This window comes from Amblyraja radiata, chromosome 3, assembly GCF_010909765.2.
Source record: "Amblyraja radiata isolate CabotCenter1 chromosome 3, sAmbRad1.1.pri, whole genome shotgun sequence".
NCBI lineage: Eukaryota > Metazoa > Chordata > Chondrichthyes > Rajiformes > Rajidae > Amblyraja > Amblyraja radiata.
This window is the reverse complement of record NC_045958.1, coordinates 107,772,705-107,790,276: the sequence shown is the minus strand read 5'-3', so window position 1 is coordinate 107,790,276 and position 17,572 is coordinate 107,772,705. Positions and strand designations below refer to the sequence as shown.

The 17,572-nt window shown below is 45.9% G+C and overlaps 1 protein-coding gene across 2 annotated transcripts in view; it reads left to right on the top strand.

The window, feature by feature from the left end:
* The first annotated feature begins 874 nt into the window (after positions 1-874).
* The window catches only part of irf2 (interferon regulatory factor 2), a 48,795-nt gene continuing 32,097 nt past the window's right edge, over positions 875-17,572 (top strand). Inside the window, exon 1 of one of the 2 annotated variants that reach the window (XM_033018537.1) lies at positions 875-1,288. The gene's annotated coding sequence lies outside the window, so the exon portion shown is untranslated. The remainder of the gene's footprint in view (positions 1,289-17,572) is intronic. The other variant, XM_033018536.1, reaches the window with a different exon arrangement.

The following is a 17,572-nucleotide window of genomic DNA, read 5'->3' as shown; positions in this document are numbered from 1 at the left end:
ATTGGCTTGGTATAAATGTAAAAATTGTCCCTAGTGGGCGTAGGATCGTGTTACTAAGTGGGGATCGCTGGTTGGCGCGGACCCGATGGGCAGAAGGGCCTGTTTCCATGCTGTATCTATAAACTAAACTAAACCTCTATAAGATCATCGGCTGTCAGGGGTTATGGGGAGAAGGCAGGAGAATGGGGGCCAGGAGGGAGAGAGGGAGCAGCCATGATTGAATGGTGGAGTAGACTTGATGGGCCGGGGTGGGAGATTGCAACCTTCACGTGTTCCACCCTGTTTTGACAACTCGACGTGCACTAACAAGATCAAATAGAACAAGTTGACCGACAACTCTAGGCTGTGCACGCCACACCAAGAAGAAGAAGACAGGAATGGCCTAATTATGCTCCTATCACTCATGAACATTCACCATGTTGGTCCTGCCTATGTTAAACTTTCGGAAATGCAACACCTCACACTTCTCGATATTAAATTCCATCAACCACTCCTCAGCCCACCTGGCCAACCGATGAAAGATGCCTGCTGTAATGTTTTTCACAACCATCTTCACTATCTTTTAGTACCATCTGCAAACGTGCTAATCTCGCCTTGTGTAGTAGGTTCTCCTGTCAAAACAGGCCCTTCCCTCGAGTCCCGGCGGCCAGCGTCCTCGTAAATCCTCTCTGCGCCCTTTCCGGCTCGACAGACAGCAGCATCTCTTCGCTGTGATATTGTTACATGGGCGAAACTGACGGGAGAGAGCTGACGAAATGCGCGTCGTCGGAGGAGGAGGAGGAAGTGCAGACTGACGGGCTGCATGGAATGAAACCGAAGATAGACACAAAATGATCAGCCCGAAGAAGACGGGTCTCGTCCCGAAACGCCACACCCTATATATATATATATATATTCCTCCTCTACAGAGATACTGTCTGTCTCGCTGAGTTACTTTTGTGTCTATCTAAGGGGAAGCACAAGCAGGCGACGGGGCTTGGAGCACCGTCTTTCACTCCCTCGCCTGCCGGCGAACAGGGAAGTGAAAACTGAAAATGAATTTGCGGGAGAGACCAATGAAAGTTTGCGAAAGACTTCCGCAGTCAGTGAGCTGGGTCCCGCCCAGGCGATGGTGTAAATGCAGAGGAAGAAACAAGAAAACAAATCAGCAAGCGGGGGGAAATTTCCAGTCTCCCGGCCCTCTTCTTTTACTTTCGTTCTAATTTTGCAAGTGACAGGAGTGGCGACTTGCGCTTTCCCTTTGGACTGTATTAGAGCCCGGGACTCATTTGGAAGTGGGCACTTGGAGGTAACGAGCCAAAAAATACGGAATGCATTCAATTTTATTTTGAAAAAATCTCTATATATATACGATTATAGCAGAGATAAGAAATGATTGTTGTTCCTTAAAAAAAAAACCTGACGGGTCAGCGCCTCTGCAAAAGTAAAAGGAAAAGTGCTTCTAACTTTTGCGCGGATATTTTTTTTGTCTTGTAGTTTTAGTTTCGTTTTTAGCACAAACACTTACGCAAAACAACTTGCTGTTCATTAATGTGGAACTTGGACGATTGCCGATCACGCAACATGTTTTTTTTCTCCTCTCTACCCCCCCCCCCCCCCCTTTCAACAAAATAATGGTGGATTATTTAGGGAGTTTAGAGGATTAAAAATGAGACAACAAGGTATCGCCCGTAACTAAACTGGTAGAGTCGGGTTAGTGTGATATAGGACACGAGTTGAAGGTTGTACGGTTGAAATATATATTTGTGTGTGTGCATATATATATATACATATATATGAAGTATGTGGATTGAAACATGGAGGGGCGATGACATTTTCGGGTTTATTGCGTCTCAGTTTGTGCACAGACACCACATAGAATATTGATAATGATAAGATTATAAATGGGGCCGTATTAAACGACCAGAGAGTGAAGTATGTAAAGATGCTTTACATTGCACTAGAGTTGCGTCAAGATATATTTATAGGACTACATTCTCTTAAACCTGATGTAAATCTAGAAATAGATTCTGCATATAAGGTGCGTAGATCTATTTGCATTGCAGCAACAACAACAAAAGTGGGGTGCAGCAGCAATTTATTTTGGGGGGGGGGATTTTAACTTTTTATTTGGGTTGAATCATGTTTTTTTTTAGTGAATTTGCTTCCGCCTTCTGCAAGAGATGTGGGCGGGCTTTAGGCCAGGCCGCCAGCCAATGGGGGTGCCGGGATTTGTGATTGACGGTGTGGGTAGCCAATGGGGCGGCAGGGATTGGGTGCCTGGCGCCTCCTGTAGCCCATGTCAGGGGGCGGGTTTCGTTACATAATTCCCAGAATTATATCTGCTGCAAAAAAACATGTCAATGTTGTCAAGAGGGCTCGCTTAGGGAAATGCCGACATGCAGGAATCTGATTTCGTTTTTATCAATCAAATTTTAAGTGCGAAATTTTTTTTTAAAATTAGATCATCTTGTTCAGAGTGCAGCTTGTTTGTAAGTGTTGAGACCTCCACGCCAGAAAGAAAAATGCAAACATCGAACAAAAGTGCAACACAGTGTGTAGGAAGGAACTGCAGGTGCTGGTTTACACAGAAGACAGACACAGCTGGAGTAACTCAGCGGGTCAGGCAGCATCTCTGGAGAGAAGGGATGGGGTCCAGATTCAGGGACAGTTTCTTCCCAGCTGTTATAGACAATAGACAATAGGTGCAGGAGTAGGCCATTCGGCCCTTCGAGCCAGCGCCGCCATTCAATGTGATCATGGCTGATCATCCCCTATCAGTACCCCGTTCCTGCCTTCTCCCCATATCCCCTGACTCCATTATCTTTAAGAGCTCTATCTAGCTCTCTCATGAAAGTATCCAGAGAACCGGCCTGTTATCAGGCAACTGAACCATCCAACCACAACTAAAGAGCAGTGCTGTACTACTATCTACCTCATTTGGTGACCCTCGGACTATCCTTGATCTGGCTTTACCTTGCACTAAACATTATTCTCTTATCTGTACACTGTACACTGTGAATGGATCGATTGTAATCTTGTATTGTCTAATCCACCTTCCTCTGGCAGCTCGTTCTGTATACCCACTACCTCCTGTTTAGTTTAGATTTTGGTTTAGAGATACAGCGCGGAAATAGGCTCTTTGGCCCACCGAGTCTGCATCGACCAGCGATCCCCTTTACACTAGTTCTATCCTACACACGAGGGACAATTTACAGAAGTCGTTTAACTGACAAATCTGTACGTCGTTGGAGTGCGGCTGGAAACCGGAGCACCCGGGGAAAACCCACGGGGAGAACGTACAAACTCCGTGCAGACAGCACCCGTAGTCAGGATAGAACCCGGGTCTCTGGCGCTGTGAGGCAGCAACTCTACCGCTGCTCCACCGTGCCACCCCGTTTCATTTTGCAAACTTACATAGGCTTCTACACTGTCCACTATACCACTGATTTAGGAGTCAGCTGCAAAATTACAGACAATGTTAACTACATTGTCACCCAATTTGTTAATATAGCATCAATAATAGACAATGATTACTTTTATGTGGATTCTAAAGTTCTGAAAAGGTTCTTTTAAAAAAAAATAAAAACATTTAAATAATATTTTTATTAGAAGCCCTTAGGCCAACCAAGTCCGCATCGACCCGCGATCCCCGCACACCATCCTACACACACTAGAGACAATGTACACAGCCACCAAGCCAATTAACCTACAAACCTGTATGTCATTGAAAGTGGGCATGCAGGTGCAGCAGGCAGTGAAGAAAGCGAATGGTATGTTAGCAGTCATAGCAAAAGGATTTGAGTATAGGAACAGGGACTTCAATTTAAATTGTTAAATATAAATGTAAACAACCATCAATGAATGTTCATATATAATGTTGTACAGGGTCTTGGTGAGACCACACCTGGTGTATTGCGTACAGTTTTGGTCTCCTAATCTGAGGAAAGACATTCTTGCCATAGAGGGAGTATAGAGAAGGTTCACCAGACTGATTCCTGGGATGGCAGGACTTTCATATGAAGAAAGACTGGATAGACTCGGCTTGTACTCGCTAGAATTTAGAAGATTAGGAACTTAGAAAATTCTTAAGGGGTTGGACAGGCTAGATGCAGGAAGATTGTTCCTGATGTTGGGGAAGTCTAGAACAAGGGGTCACAGTTTAAGGATAAGGGGAAAGTCTTTTAGGACCGAGATGAGAAAAACATTTTTCACACAGAGAGTGGTGAATCAGTGGAATTCTCTGCCACAGAAGGTAGTTGAGGCCAGTTCATTGGCTATATTTAAGAGGGAGTTAGATGTGACCCTTGTGGCTAAAGGAATCAGGGGGTATGGAGAGAAGGCAGGTACAGGATACTGAGTTGGATGATCAGCCATGATCATATTGAATGGCGGTGCAGGCTCGAAGGGCTGAATGGCCTACTCCTGCACCTATTTTCTATGTCTTTGGAGAGTGGGAGGAAACCAAAGGTCTCGGAGAAAACCCACGCGGCCACAGGGAGAACGTGCAAACTCTGTCCAGACAGCACCCATAGTCAGGATTGCACACTGGTCTCTGGCGCTGTAAGGCAGCAACTCTAACGCTGTGCCACCGTGCCACCCTTTCCTTGCATATGAATGTGCCTATCCAAAAGCCTCTCAAATGCCACTATCATATCTGCTTCACCACCACCCCTGGCAGCGCGTTCCAGGCACCCACCTGTGTAAAACATTAACCCCACATACTTTCAAAAGAGAGCTAGATAGGGCTCCTGAAGATAGCGGAGTCCAGGGATATGGGGAGAAGGCAGGAACGGGGTACTGATTGTGGATGATCAGCCATGATCACATTGAATGGCGGTGCTGGCTCAATGGCCTACTCCTGCACCTATTGTCTATTGACATTCCTCACAACAAGCACCGCTCATGAAAACGGTAACTTCTTGATTAGTGCAGATGTCAGGTGTTCCGGGGAGAATGCGGGAGAATGGGGTTAGGAGGGAGAGATAGACCAGCCATGTTTGAATGGCGGGGTGGACTCAATGGGCCGAATGACCTAATTCTACTCCTATCACTTATGACCTTATGAATTTATGACCACACATCTCCTTTAAACTTCGCCCCTCTCACCTTAAAGCTCTGCTCTCTCACCTAGAGACATTTCCACCCTGGGTGAAAAAAGGTTTCTTCTATTTGAAGGGAATTCTTGCTCTGTATTAACCACACCCTCTGTGTAAAAAATCTTGCCCCGCACATCTCCGTTAAACTTTCCCCTTCTCACCTTATAACCATGCTCTCCAGTGTCGGGCATTTCCTCCCTGGGGGGATAAAAAGGTTTCAGATGCTGCCTCTGTCCGAAGTAACACCAAGTCATGTTCAACCCTAATCTCCCAAACCTCACACCGGCTCCAAGTTTAACAATCCTTTGTATACAATCCACGCCTGCTTTCCTCGGGGAATGCAAATGCCAAACGCTCCTCCGAGAAGCCAAGTTCTGGAGCCCCTTCCTGAACTACGGAGTCTCTTTCCGAATTTAAGACCTCATTCTTAATGGAGGAGGGGGCCGTCGAGAGAAACTGTCGGGGGCCGCAGAGAATGAGGCGGGGACCAGGCGGGTGTGGAGGGGTGTTTGTTGCAAGGTGTGGGGATAGGCAGTAGATAGGACTGTTCAGTGAACATTTGTAGCTTTGTCGGTGTCAGATATATGGCGACTCTTGTGCAGTAGGTGAGGTCTGCTGTACGATTTTATCTGGTTGTATGCCATATAAAGCATTTCACTGCACCTAGATACATTCAGGTATCATTGAATCTTTAACACCTAGCTTGTTCTTGAATGTCTCTAGGTCACATTCAGCTTGATAACACACCTATGAAGCACTGTGTTCACACTGCTATTTAAATACAAGATCATATTGGTAGACAAAAATGCTGGAGAAACTCAGCGGGTGAGGCAGCATCTATGGTCCGAATTAATAGGTGACGTTTCGGGTCGAGACCCTTCATCAGACTGATGTGGGGGTGGGGGGGGGGGGGGGAGCGGGAAGAAGAAAGGGAGAGTTGGAGACAGTGGGCTGTGGGAGAGCTGTGAAGGGGAGGGGAAGGAGGGAGAAAGGACTACCTGAAATTGGAGAAGTCAATGTTCATACCGCTGGGGTGTAAACTGCCCAAGCGGAATATGAGGTGCTGATCCTCCAATTTACGGTGGGACTCAATCTGGCCATGGAGGAGGCCCAGGACAGAAAGGTCGGATTGGGAATGTGAGGGGGAGTTGAAGTGCTGGGTCACCCAGAAGATCAGGTTGGTTAGTGTGAACTGAGGGGAGGTGTTGGGCGAAGTGATCTCCAAACTTACGCTTGGTCTCACCGATGTAGAGCAGCTGACACCGAGAGCAGCAAATGCAATAGATGAGGTTGCATTGAGATCATATTGGTGTCGTATTCAATAATTTTACCCTCAATGGTTGATATATTGGCTCACCTCCTAGATTCCAGTATTACATGTGCAATGTTTTGTGATTTTATTGGTTCACACCTTTCCCTCATGGGGGAGATTTCTAAAGGCCATAGCATTCATCCATAGCCACAGCCATAACATAGCCATAGGCCTGGAAAGAGTGGACATGGAGAGGATGTTTCCACTAGTGGCAGAGTCTCGGACCAGAGGTCGTAGCCTCAGAATTAAAGTACATTCCTTTAAGAAGGAGATGAAAAGGAATTTCTTTAGTAAGAGGGTGGTGAATCTGTGGAATTCATTGCCACAGGGACTGTGGAGGTCAAGTCAATGGATATTTTTTAGGCAGTGATAGATAGATTCTTGATTAGTATTGGGTGTCAGAGGTTATGGGGAGAAGGCAGGAGAATGGGGCTGGGAGGAAGAGATGGATCAGCCATAATTGAATGGCGGAGTGGACTTGATGGGCCGAATGGCGAATTCCGCTCCTATTCCCGATTACCTTATGACCTTACTTAAGGTGATAGAGGCAAAGTTTAAAGGAGATTTGCGGGATGTCCAATTTTTATGTGTCAGAGGTAGTGGGTGCCTTGAACGCGCTGCCAGGGGTGGTGGTGGAGGCAGATACGATAGTGGCGTTTAAGAGGCTTTTAGATAGACACAAGGATATGCGGGGAATGGAGGGATATGGATCACGTGCAGGCAGATAAGAATAGTTTAAAGGGCCAGTCCCACTTGCCGATTTTTTTCGGCGACTGCCGGCGTCATATCAGGGTCGCCAAAAGATTTTGAACATTTCAAAATCCAGCGGCGACCAAAAATACGTTGCGACACTTGAGGAAACACTGCGCGTCAATACGTCATCACGCCGCGACTTTTTCGGTGACCTGATATGTTGGTCAATGATGCCGGCAGTCGCTGAAAAAATCGCCAAGTGGGACAGGCCCTTAACTTGGCACCATGTGCAGCTCAAGCATTGTGGGACGAAGGGCCTGTTCCTGCACTGTACTGTTCCAAGCTCTGTATTGGAAGATCTGCATTGTGTTTCCTGCAGTCTCTGTTTATATTTCAGGGCTCCAGCTAAGCATTTAAAAAAAAAAAATACACCCTTCAACAGGACATGGCAAACCATATTTAGATAGAAGATAGAACAGTATCGTATGTAAGGAATGGAAGGATATGGTTCACATGCAGGCAGTGGAGATCAGTTTAACTTGACATCTTGCTGAGTTCAGTTTAGTTCAGACTAGAAACATAGGAAATAGGTGCAGGAATAGGCCATTCGGCCCTTCGAGCCTGCACCGCCATTCAATATGATCATGGCTGATCATCCAAATCAATATCCCATACCTGCCTTCTCTCCATACCTCCTGATCCCTTTAGCCACAAGGGCCACATCTAACTCCCTCTTAAATCTAGCCAATGAACTGGCCTCAACTACCTTCAGTGGCAGAGAATTCCACAGATTCACCACTCTCTGTGTAGAAAATGATTTTCTCATCTCGGTCCTAAAAGACTCTTATCCTTAAACTGTGACCCCTTGTTCTGGACTTCCCCAACATCGGGAACAATCTTCCTGCATCTAGCCTGTCCAACCCCTTAAGAATTTTGTAAGTTTCTATAAGATCCCCCCTCAATCTTCTAAATTCTAGCGTGTACAAGAAACTAAACTAGTTTAGTTTAGTTTAGAGATACAACGCAGAAACAGCCCCCTGCCCCCACCCCCCCCCCCGCCCACCGAGTCTGCGCCGATCAGCGATCCATGTATATTTTGACGTTCCTAAGCACGAGGGACTTTTTTACAATTCTTACCAAAGCCAAATAACCTACAAACCTGCACGTCTTTGGGGTGTGGGAAGAACCTGGAGCTGGTGTAGAGATACGGCCCATCGAGTCCATGCCGACCAGCGATCCCCGCACACTAACACTATCCTTACCCACTGTGTACAGTTGACAAATATACCAAGCCAAGTAACCTACAAGCCTGTACATATTTGGAGTGTGGGAGGAAACGGGAGCACCCGGAGAAAACCCACGCAGGTCACAGGGAGAAGGTACAAACTCCATACAGACAGCTGGCGTAGTCAGGATGGAACCCGGGTCTCTGGCGCTGTGAGGCGGCGACTCTACCGCTGCGCCACCTTGCGGCCTTAATCATTTCATCAGTCAATGAAAGTAAGCATGCAGGTACAGCAGGCAGTGACGAAAGCGAATGGAATGTTGGCCTTCATAACAAGAGGAGTTAAGTATAGGAGCAAAGAGGTCCTTCTACAGTTGTGCAGGGCCCTAGTGAGACCACATCTGGAGTATTGTGTGCAGTTTTGGTCTCCAAATTTGATGAAGGACATTCTTGCTTTTGAGGGAGTGCAGCGTAGGTTCACCAGGTTAATTCCCGGGATGGCAGGACTGTCATATGTCGATAGATTGGAGCGGCTGGGCTTGTACACTCTGGAGTTTAGAAGGATGAGAGGATATCTTATTGAAACATATAAGATTGTTAAGGGTTTGGACACGCTAGAGGTAGGAAACATGTTCCCGATGTTGGGGGAGTCCAGAACCAGGGGCCACAGTTTAAGAATAAGGGGTAAGCCATTTAGAACGGAGATGAGGAAGCACTTTTTCACACAGAGAGTTGTGAGTCTGTGGAATTCTCTGCCTCAGAGGGCGGTGGAGGCCGGTTCTCTGGATACTTTCAAGAGAGAGCTAGATAGGGCTCTTAAAGATAGCGGAGTCAGGAGATAGAAGGCAGGAACGGGGTACTGATTGGGGATGATCAGCCATGATCACATTGAATGGCAGTGTTGGCTCGAAGGGCCGAATGGCCTACTCCTGCACCTATTGTCTATTGTCTATTGTTTAGCATTGCACTGACATTGTGGGTCGTATTGTCTTTCCCTGTGCTGTACTAATCTAATCTAATCTAATAATTAAAACAACATCTAAACTATAAAACATCTGTAAGCCTTGAATTATAAATACCCTGCTGCATGAGGTTAACAACTTCCTTCAACCCGAAACGTCACCCGTCCATGTTCTCCGGAGATGCTGCCTGACCCGCTGAGTTACTCCAGCACTCTGTGTCAACTGTAGAAGTGCGTACAAACATAAAGGGGAATAGGTAGGGTGTACGCACGGAATATTTTACCCAATCTAGGGGAATCAAGATCATGAGGACACAGGTTACAATGAGAAGGGAACAGAATTGTGGGGCAAAAAAGGTTTCGAGGGATATGGTCCAAACGCTGGTAGGTGGGACTAGTGTAGATAGGACATGTTGGTTGGTGTGGGAAAGTTGGGCATGTTTCCATGCTATATGATTATGACTCTATGGCACCTTGTTCAGATTTAGTGGGAACCTGGAGGCAACTTTTTTTACACAGATGATGATGGATATATGGAACAAGCTGCCAGAGCAGGTAGTTCAGGCAGGTGCATTAAAAATACATTTGGACAGGTACATGGATAGGAAAGGTTTAGAGGGATATGGACCAAATGCGAGCAAATGGGACTACCTTAGATGGGGCATCTTGGTCGGCAGTTGGTCGGACAAGTTAGGCCGAATCCGTTTGAACGGCGGTGTTGGCTCAAAGGGCCGAATGGCCTACTCCTGCACCTATTGTCTATTGTCTATATAAGTCCACTCTGATGTATTTATTCCCCAAACCAACAGCCTCTGCTGTTATGTTCATGTCCATAAATGATAGGAGTAGAATTAGGCCATTCAGCCCATCAAGTCTACTCCGCCATTCAATCATGGCCGATCTATCTTTCCCTCTTAACCCCATTCTCCTGCCTTCTCCCCATAACCCCAGATACAGTACTAAACAAGAATAAAGTTAAGGAAGGTTAAAGGTTGAATCATTGCGTCCAAGTCCATAGCTCCCTGAAAGTGGCAACACAAGTAGATAGAGTGGGGAAAGAGGAGCGTGGTTTGCTTGGTTGCATAGGTCGGGGCTGCATTGATTATAAGAATCAGGAAGCCACGATGCGGCTCTATAGGACCTTGGTTAGGCCGCATTTGGAGGATTGGGTGCAGTTCTGATCGCTCCATTCTAGGAAGGATGTGAAGGATTTGGAGACGAGTTTTACCAGATTGCCGCCCAGATCAGATGGCATTAGCTATAAGGAGGGTGGAGGAAGGAACTGCAGATGCTGGTTTACACCAAAGATAAACTCGAAATGCTGGAGTAACTCAGCCGGACAGGCAACATCTCTGGAGAGAAGGAATAGGTCTTCTCTTCTTCTTGCGCATAGCATGCACAGCCTAAAGTTGTAGGACAACTTGTTCTATTTGATCTTATTTGATTGTGCACGCCGGGTTGATTGCATTCGTCGAAACAGGGCGGACCACGTGAAGGTTCCAATCTCCCACCCCAAAGGAATGGGTAATGTTTCGGGTCGAGACCCTTCTTCAGACTGAATATTGGTATTGCTCCACCAGGAATACGCAGATCAGTTGCCAGTAGAACTGAACGTAGCAGGCAAGTTGGGGACACCCGCCATTCCTGTCATTCCCAGCACTCAGCCCCAAAATGGCTGATGTCGAGGAGGAGCCTCCTTCACACAGTCCAGCCACTGTCACAGTCTTCTTCTTCTTCTTGCGAATGAAACATAAATACACCAAAGGAATAGTTAGATCTCAAGCCGGGTGTTGAGCAGCCAGGTTGTTGTCTCTGCGTCAATGTCTGCCGGGCCCTGAGCTCCATTTGGTGGGTGGTAGAGCGGGCACCCAGAGATGACATGGTTGGCCGTCTGTTGTTCTGCTCCGCATTCACAGGCTGGGCTCTGGCGGAGCCCCCCATCTATCTCCACACGCTGGCATTGAAACGCGCAACTCCAGTACCAAGTCTGTTGAGCTTCACCCATGCTCCTCTGGGGATCTCAGACCCTGGACAGCTTTTATCTGGTGACAGAATCCTCAAGGAACCAGATTGGCCTTGTGGGAAAAGAAACGCAGTGAAAACCACCAGCGCGTAAAGATGCCAATCCCAACCAAGGGACAGCTAGCACCTGGTCACTGGTGTGACTGGAAGTCCCTCAACAGGCTTCCTACCGGGATGGGCCGCTGCAAGACCAACATGAGCAAATGGGGGCTATGCAGATGTGGCAGATACAGAATGTGAATGTGGAACATCTGTACAATCCGTGCCACACTTAAGGGCCTGTCCCACTTGGGCGACCTAATCCGCGAGTTCTGGCGAGTTTGCCCTCGACTCATATTCGCAGCATGGTCGACACGAGGTCGTAGGAGGTCTTCGTAACTCTCCTTCATGCTCGAGAGTGGTCTCCGCCTACTCGAGGCCTCAGCTACGTCGCGGCGTTTTTTTCCAATATGTTAAAAAATGCCCTCGAGTAAAAAAAGGTCGCCATGGAAAAAATAGTCGTAGTAGGTCGGCATGTTAGTCGTAGGTAATCGAGGGTAGTCAAAGGTAGTCTTAGATAGTCTTCATCTTAGTTGAAGGGAAGTCGAAGGAGATCGAATGTGGTCTTCTTCACTCTCCACTATTCGGTGTCCGATTTTCCCGAAGTTAGTCGTCGCTAGTCGAAGCTGGTCTTAGAAACATAGAAACATAGAAAATAGGTGCAGGAGTAGGCCATTCGGCCCTTCGAGTCTGCACCGCCATTCAATATGATCATGGCTGATCATCCAACTCAGTATCCTGTACCTGCCTTCTCTCCATACCCCCTGATCCCTTTAGCCACAAGGGCCACATCTAACTCCCTCTTAAGTATAGCCAATGAACTGGCCTCAACTACCTTCTGTGGCAGAGAATTCCAGAGATTCACCACTCTCTGTGTGAAAAATGTTTTTCTCATCTCGGTCCTAAAAGACTTCCCCCTTATCCTTAAACTGTGACCCCTTGTTCTGGACTTCACCAACATCAGGAATAATCTTCCTGCATCTAGCCTGTCCAACCCCTTAAGAATTTTGTAAGTTTCTATAAGATCCCCCCTCAATCTTCTAAATTCTAGCGTGTACAAGCTGAGTCTATCCAGTCTTTCTTCATGGAAAGTCCTGACATCCCAGGAATCAGTCTGGTGAACCTTCTCTGTACTCCCTCTATGGCAAGAATGTCTTTCCTCAGATTAGGAGACCAAAACTGTACGCAATACTCCAGGTGTGGTTTCACCAAGACCCTGTACACCTGCAGTAGAACCTCCCTGCTCTTATACTCAAATCCTTTTGCTATGAATGCTAACATACCATTTGCCTACTTTCAATGACTGGTGTACCATGACACCCAGGTCTCGTTGCATCTTCGCTTTTCCTAATCGGCCACCATTCAGATAATAGCCTACTTTCCTGTTTTTGCCACCAAAATGGATAACCTCACATTTATCCACATTATACTACATGTGCCATGCATTTGCCCACTCACCCAGCCTATCCAAGCTCCTCCTTGCAGCCTCCTAGCATCCTCCTCACAGCTAACACTGCCCCCCAGCTTCGTGTCATCCGCAAACTTGGAGATGTTGCATTCAATTCCCTCGTCTAAATCATTAATACATATTGTAAATAGCTGGGGTCCCAGCACTGAGCCTTGCGGTACCCCACTAGTCACTGCATGCCATTGTGAAAAGGACCCGTTTACTCCTACTCTTTGCTTCCTGTCTGCCAGCCAGTTCTCTATCCACATCAATACTGAACCCCCAATACCGTGTGCTTTAAGTTTGTATACAAATCTCTTATGTGGGACCTTGTCGAAAGCCTTCTGAAAGTCCAGATATAACACATCCACTGGTTCTCCCTTATCCACTCTACTAGTTACATCCTCGAAAAATTATATAAGATTCGTCAGACATGATTTACCTTTCATAAATCCATGCTGACTTTGTCCAATGATTTCACCACTTTCCAAATGTGCTGCTATCCCATCTTTAATAACTGATTCTAGCAGTTTCCCCACTACCGATGTTAGACTAACTGGTCTGTAATTCCCCGTTTTCTCTCTCCCTCCCTTTTTAAAAAGTAGGGTTACATTAGCTACCCTCCAATCCTCAGGAACTACTCCAGAATCTAAGGAATTTTGAAAAATAATCACTAATGCATCCACTATTTCTGCAGCTACTTCCTTAAATACTCTGGGATGCAGCCTATCTGGCCCTGGGGATTTATCGGCCTTTAATCCATTCTATTTACCTAACACCACTTCCCGGCTAACCTGGATTTCACTCAGTTCCTCCATCTCATTTGACCCCCGGTCCCCTGCTATTTCCGGCAGATTATTTATGTCTTCCTTAGTGAAGACAGAACCAAAGTAGTTATTCAATTGGTCTGCCATGTCTTTGTTCCCCATGATCAATTCACCTGTTTCTGACTGCAAGGGACCTACATTTGTTTTAACTAATCTTTTTCTCTTCACATATCTATAAAAACTTTTGCAGTCAGTTTTTATGTTCCCTGCCAGTTTTCTGTCATAGACTATTTTCCCTTTCCTAATTAATCCTTTTGTCCTCCTCTGCTGCTCTGAATTTCTCCCAGTCCTCTGGTAGGCTGCTTTTTCTGGCTAATTTGTATGCTTCATCTTTTGTTTTGATACTATCCCTGATTTCTCTTGTTATCCACGGATGCACTACCTTCCCTGATTTATTCTTTTGCCAAACTGGGATGAACAATTGTTGTAGTTCATCCATGCAGTCTTTAAATGCCTTCCATTGCATATCCACCGACAACCCTTTAAGAATCAATTGCCAATTTATCTTGGCCAATTCACGTCTCATACCCTCAAAGTTACCTTTCTTTAAGTTCAGGACCCTTGCTTCCGAATTAACAATGTCACTCTCCATCCTAATGAAGAACTCAACCATATTATGGTCACTCTTGCCCAAGGGGCCACACACAACAAGACTGCTAACTAACCCTTCCTCATTACTCAATACCCAGTCTAGAATAGCCTGCTCTCTCGTTGGTTCCTCTACATGTTGGTTTAGAAAACTATCCCGCATACATTCCAAGAAATCCTCTTCCTCAGCACCCCTGCCAATTTGATTCACCCAATCTATATGTAGTTTGAAGTCACCCATTATAACTGTTTTACCTTTGTTGCACGCATTTCTAATTTCCTGTTCGATGCCATCCCCAACTCCACTACTACTGTTAGGTGGCTTGTACACAACTCCCACTAGCGTTTTCTGCCCCTTAGTGTTTCGCAACTCTACCCATATCGATTCCACATCCTCCAAGCATAGTCGAAGACGGTCTTCAACATGTCATTTTTTCAAACTCTTCTAAACTCGCCAATTAGGTGCCCCAAATGGGACAGCCCCTTTACTAAGATGGCCACTTCTTGGTGAACAATGCTGCCTGGAAGATCTAGCGGTGGCAAACGGGAAGGCTGCCCACCGTGCAAGAGCCTGGCCCAACATTTGAAACATGGATGATGGACACGAAAGAAGAAGAAGTACAAGGCCCTGTTCTTGTGCCACACCATTCTGTGCTCTATCTTCTATGATGCTGGCAAATAGCAGTGTTATGAAGAACACAAGTCAAAGTCAATTTCATTCGTCACTTACACCCAGAAGGTGCAGTGAAATGAATTTGCCAGCAGCGAAATAATTAAAAAGAACACACAATACACAATAAGATTTAACACGAACACAATAAGATTAAACACGAAGAGACTTAAGTATTTGAATTTCTGGGCAGTTCATATTTAAAAGTGCAAATAGCTGCATTTTTAAACTAAGATAAACAATGGCATTTAATGTGTGACTCCTTGGCATGTCTGTTTTATATTGTTTCAAAATTAATATTGACAAGATGTCCGGCAGCTGGGAAATTGGAGCGAGATTTTACAAAATAAAGGCAAAAATATTTAAATATTTAGTTTGCCTGCGTCAGTTTTGGGACAAAAGTCAAAGTGCTGGAGGAACTCAGTGGCTCAGGCCTCTGATTCGATCCTGAGTACGGGTGCTGTCTGTACAGAGTTTGTAGGTACTCACCGTGACCCGCGTGGGTTTTCTCCGGGTGCTCCGGTTTCTCCCACTTCCAAAGACGTGCAGGGTTGTAGATTAATTGGCTTCTGTAAATTATCTGTGTGTGGGATAGAACGAGTGTGTGCTGCGATCGCTGGTCGGCGCTGACTCGGTGGGCCGAATGGCCTGTTTCCATGAACGATCTCTACAACTAAAACAAGAACCCTTCTCCAGATACTCTTGGGATATTCAAATATCATATTCAGATATGAAATATTTTGTGGGTTAATATCTTTAGTAACTTGTCAGTTTCTTTGTTGAACTAAATTAAGGCGCATGTTGCAATCAAAAGCGCTTGAACAATTGGTTGGGAAGAAAGCCAAACTGTGATAGTGATCAGGTCGACACAGACTAATTGGGCCAAAGGGCCTGTTTCCAACATTGCATCTCTAAACGAAACTAAGATGCTGCCTGACCCGCTGAGTTCCTCCAGCACTTTGTGTTTTGTTCAAGATTCCAGCACCTACAGTTGCTTGTGTCATTGTTATTGGACAGTTTCACGTACAAGAAAAATCTTGGAAACACTTCAAAAATGTGTTCACTACAAAAGCAACATGTCTGTAAAACTACTTTAGAAGTTCTTTAGTCGTGAACAATGTATCTTCAGTGCTGGTGATTCCCTGGATCCTGTCCCATGATCTTAAAACACAGGACGGCATTTCTAATGCTTAACTCATTAGTCCACAAGTTGCAGTTGTTGCTCGCAATACTGGCATTTGTTGTCCATCCTTCGTTTTCTCCGGAGCTTCAGAAGGTCAAAAGTGATAGGAGCAGAATTAGGCCATTCGGCCCATCAAGTCTACTCCGCCATTCAATCATGGCTGATCTATCTTTCCCTCTCAACCCCATTCTCCGGCCTTCTCCCCATAACCCTTGCCAGCCATGCTAATCAAGAATCTATCTATCTCTACCTTAAAAAATATCCATTGACTTGGCCTCCACAGCCTTCTGTGGCAATGAATTCCACAGATTCACCGCCCTCTGGCTAAAGAAATTCCCCCTCCATTCTAAAAGTGTCCATTTATTCTGAGGTTATGGAACATGCTATTCCCCCCCCCCTATTCCCTCCCCACTGCTATCATCTCTTTATATGTCTGCATCAAAACTCTCATTGGCCTCCACTCCGGGTGCTCCGGTTTCCTCCCACACTCCAAAGACGTACAGGTTTGTGGGCTTCAATAAAATTGCAAATTGTCCCTAGTGTGTGGGATGGTGCTAGTGTGCGGTTTCACTATTCTGTACGTTTCAATGAGGTTTCCCCTCATCCTTCTAAACTCCAGCGAGTACAGGCCCAGTGTCTTTAAATGCTCACCATATGAATGAATGAATGAATTCTCTGCCCCAGAGGGCAGTGGAGGCAGGTTCTCTGGATGCTTTCACGAGGGCTCTTAAAAATAGCGGAGTCAGGGGATATGTGGAGAAGACAGGAACGGGGTACTGATTGGGGATGATCAGCCATGATCACATTGAATGGCTGTGCTGGCTCGAAGGGCCGAATGGCCTATTCCTGCACCTATTGTCTATTGAATGAATGAATGAATGAATGAATGAATGAATGAATGAATAAGTTTATTGGCCAAGTATTCACATACAAGGAATTTGCCTTGGTGCTCCACCCGCAAGTGACAACATGACATACAGTGACAACCCACTCATTCCTGGGATCATTCTTGTAAACCTCCTCTGGTTTAGAGGATTCCTGAGAGGCGTCGATACGGTAGTCAGTCAGAACCAGGATGGAAATGTCAAAGACTCGATGGCATTACGACTTTAAGGTGAGAGAGGCAAAGTTTAAAGGAGAAATGAAGGTCAAGTTTTTTTTTTACACAAAGGGCGTTGGGTGCCTGCAATACTCTGCCAGGGGTGGAGGCAGATACAATAGTGGCATTTAGGGGCTTTAGATGGGTGACATGGATATGCAGAGAATGGAGGGATGTGGGTCACAGGCAGGTAGAGGAGATTAGCGACATCATGTTCGGCACAGACATTGTGGGCCGAAGGACCTGTTCCTGGGCTATACTATTCTAAGCTTGATATTCATTTCCACTGAGCGGATAAAAATAATTTATTTTAGAGTCGTAGAGTGATGCAGTGTGGAAACAGTCCCAACTGTTAAATGTTTCTTAAATGTTGTGATATTACTTGCCTCAACTACCTCCTCCGGCAGCTCATTCCATACACCCACCAA